This window comes from Arachis duranensis, chromosome 7 (assembly GCF_000817695.3).
Source record: "Arachis duranensis cultivar V14167 chromosome 7, aradu.V14167.gnm2.J7QH, whole genome shotgun sequence".
Classification (NCBI taxonomy): domain Eukaryota; kingdom Viridiplantae; phylum Streptophyta; class Magnoliopsida; order Fabales; family Fabaceae; genus Arachis; species Arachis duranensis.
This window is the reverse complement of record NC_029778.3, coordinates 56,722,076-56,726,364: the sequence shown is the minus strand read 5'-3', so window position 1 is coordinate 56,726,364 and position 4,289 is coordinate 56,722,076.

Below are 4,289 nucleotides of genomic sequence, written 5' to 3'. Positions count from 1 at the left end.
AATATTTATAAACATAACATATATTTAACACATACTTTAAAATATTTATAATACTTTATTTTTTACGATGATATTTAAAATTTATAATATATAAATATGTGAAAAAAACTAGTCCATATAATTATTTAAAAAAAATTATATTAAATATGATTTTGAAAACATATAAATATATTTTTTGAGATGTATATGGTGTAGCATAATTAATGTTGGTAGTGTGTACAGTTGAAGGGAAGAAGGTCCTTGAATGCCAAAGGGTTCTTTATTTAATGTTAAGATAATAACTCCAACTTCCCCAATTAGGTCACTGAAGAAACTAAGAACTTTAAAGCTCTCCAACACCCTCTTCAGCCATTAAAACGAGCACCGAACCACATCCTTATTATATGCATGGATATGATGACCTATGGTATTTAACACACTCTCTGATGGAAGTAAAGGCTCTCTCTCAACACCTTCGGCTATTAAATCAACCAAGTCCTATAATAGTATATGAGTTAGCCAAACAAATGAACAGAGAAATTTATTGTTCCTTCTCTCTCCTTAATAAATCCTTAGAACAACCACTGCCCATCTCATCTCTTGATATATCTTCAGCTCCATTTCATGCATTCATGCTACATACTAATATTAATGTTAAGTAGTTCTAACTTCTATGTTCTAACTCAATGCCCCAAAAATAATAACAGTTAAGAGACAGTCTATCCAAATCAAAGAATTGCATTATATCACAACTAATAATAACTGTATAGTATAGGTAATTAAATTTGATACTAATTTTATAATTTACATTTGTTCTATTTGTTATAACTCGGTTATAACTGATCTATAAATGTTATACTTTAGTAGTTATGATTTTTTATTTTAATTATTTATTGTAAAACTTTATAACCGACCAACAGTTATAATTCTACAACACAAAGTGGATGAACTATACAGAAGAGTGATTAGTTGTACAAGAACAACACTCGCCATCTTAAAATCACAAACAGATAACTCAATTATATTTTTCCCTAACTTTCTTTTCAATCTAACACATGCCAAAAATTAGTTTAAAATATGAAATACCTTAAAATATAAAAGTTATCATAGTCATATATTCTAAATAAGGTGATGCTTTTAATATGCACTTTCACGCCTATATCAAATTAGAGAATAATATTTATATGATTGGACTAGATAGTATTAGATTTGAAAAATCTAACTTATTAACTCAAAACTTAATTGACTTATCTAAAACATACAAAGGCTATCATTTTCTAAGAATTCTAGTGCACACTACTCAGATACACGTCCACTTCCTCTAAGATCAATTTTTTATATAGCTTAGTTTGGTACACTTCATCATTACCGTATTAATGTTGGTTTCGGTTTTTTTATTATATATATATAGAATAATGTCTTTTTCAAATATATTAACTGTTTAACGTGAAAATAAAAATAAATAAAGCGACCTTCAATAATATAGAATTGAATGACAACACAACATATTTGTTTGAAAGTACGACATACAAATATATAATTTGCATGCAATAGATTGATGCATCATGCATTTATATATGATATGCAGTGAAATCCAATAATGAAGTGCCATATTTTATATCCGTAATGTTAGAGAAATAATTTTTAAAGATTAATTAGATCTTTAATTATATATTTTTGAAAAAAATATTTTATTAATTTTAATATTTTTGACATGAAAATGACTAAATTATAAAATTAAAAGTAGTATAGAAATCTAATTGAAAAAAAAAATTATAAAGACCTAAATACAAATTTAATAAAACTATAGGAACCAACAGAAAAATAATTAAACTATTTTTAAGTTATCTTATATAATATAATATTTATAATTTTATACACATATTATCTATAATTACATATTTATTACCTCTAAAAATATACAATTATTTCAACGATAATTAATAAATATTATATAAAATAATTTTTTGTTATTTAAATTAAATTTTTATTATCTCCTAAATATTATTGATTTTAGATTTAGACTGACAAAGTACTATTGTGATTCATAATATCATAGATGTTTTTATTTGTGTGATTTTTCCTCATAAAGTTTTCTAACAAAATAATATAATTGCAAAACAAGCATTTTCCAGTTTTTTACTCTACACTTCAACAAGTTTAGATATTTAATTCATGGAACAACTAGTATAAAGTACAGCTTAAAAGTCAGGAGGTTTCCTTGAAAACGGTTTCATTAGGGAAATAATATAAATAAATCAATATTCAGAAAACAAAAAAGGTTACATCTAAAAATTTTGGATAATTTTCTATTATTTTTCTAAATTTATGCTTCTTAAAATGAGAAAATATGAGCTTATTAAACCATAAATCAATTTAAATACAAAATGCTGTGAAATATGACTGCAAATAACTGCTTTCTCATTATGAAAACTACATATAATTCATTAATTCACTTTTTTATGGCACTAATGTAATATTCTATCGTATAGAGTTTTAATCTTAAATTTATAAATCAAAAATGATCTCAAATAAACCAAAAACATAAATACAGGTCCTAAAGTCAATCTCTAAGAGAAATAAAATGCACGATTAGAAAATTGTTTAATATACACAGATTTATAGATAGACTTGGTCTTTATTACAGACGAATTTTTGGTTACCGACGAAATTACTGACGGATTTTGTCCCTCTATAAAAGTTTCGTCAAAAATTATTTATTGACAGATTTTTTCCGTCGGTAACTTACCTACACATTTTTATCGGTTACCGGCAGATTTTTTCCTCAGTAAATTCTCCCTTCCATTTTCATGGAACGTCAAACTTTCTGACGGATTTTTCGTCGATAATTAGAGACAGATTTTTCAACGGATTTTCTATCGGTAATTAGGAACAGATTTTTCGATAGATTTTTTGTCAGTAATTAGAGCCTTGAAAAACCATTCCAAACTCTGAATACAAACAAAAAATCTGCAGTAAAATAAAATAGAATTTATTTTTTTCATTACAAAATAAACCTATTTTCATACAAGATAAATATAAATTTAATAAATAAATTCACTGTATTATCAAACTAAAAGAAAAGTACTATAAACAAGTAAGTCAATATAATTCAAAACATAAACAAAGTGTATCAATGTTTTCGATGTTTAACCATATCAATATTTTCAATGGATTCATACAACATTTCATCCAACACAAGCAACATTTCATACATGGAAGTGTGAAACTTGGTGACCTAACAAAGGATTCATACATGTACCTCTTCCTTGGACTGTTGTGCAAGCAACATGTCATCCTCTCAGAGCACATCTCTTTCACTCCTTGAGGTATTTTGGGTTTAAATCTTTGAAGTTTAGCATATTGTTTTAGTAGATGTAACATGTAATCATACACATACTTCATTTTGAGATTGTGAAAAATGTAATATGTTCCTCCTTTTTCAATCTGCTGTGCCTTGTCTTGGTGAGAATTGTCCCGGTCGACGGCGAACTTGATGTGTTCACATATGTTGGTGGTGCTGATAGGCCAATATTGTTGCAAAGGTACCTACCATGTTTCTTGTGAAGAAGTCAAAGTATTAAAGCTCTATAAATATTGTTATTAAGTCACATGCTATTATGTATTTCTCACTCACAGACCACGTAACTTATTTGTGCCATTTTTTCATTTCTAACTATGATGGGTTATGAAACATGTGTTTTTTAGGGTATATACAAATAAAAATAGAGATTATTAAGTCAACTACATTTATTAAAATTAAATATAAATGGGCATATATATCAAATTTGATAAACAGATTATAAAATAAATCTGCAATTTAAATACTCTTTGAAAAGACACAAAAGCCAATACAGAATTTTCGTATCTAAATTTACTAAGTTACTTTAAGAAAAATTATAGGTAGGCAATGAAAATATTAAATAATGTGAACAATAGATATATCGGATGTTCATTTCAATAAGTGTGCGAATGGTTATTCTAATATTAAGATTTAGGTAGGTAATTTAGAGGTATAGTGTGTTTTGATTTGATTGGTGGTTGTTCATGTTGTTCAAAAAAGTTATTGATTACCTAGCATTATCCTTACTTTAAATAAAAGAACTTCCACCGTTAACATCAACATATGTTCTTCTATCTCATTTTCTTTCTGTATTTCACTAATAGTGGTAGGAATCGTAACCTCTTCTTTAATTCTTTATTCCAACAATTTATCCTTTTAATTAATTTTATCCGTTTTCAATTTTTTTTACTTCTCTTTCTAATTTTGAATGTGCTTCTCTATATGTAACAATTATTTGGATGAGTTT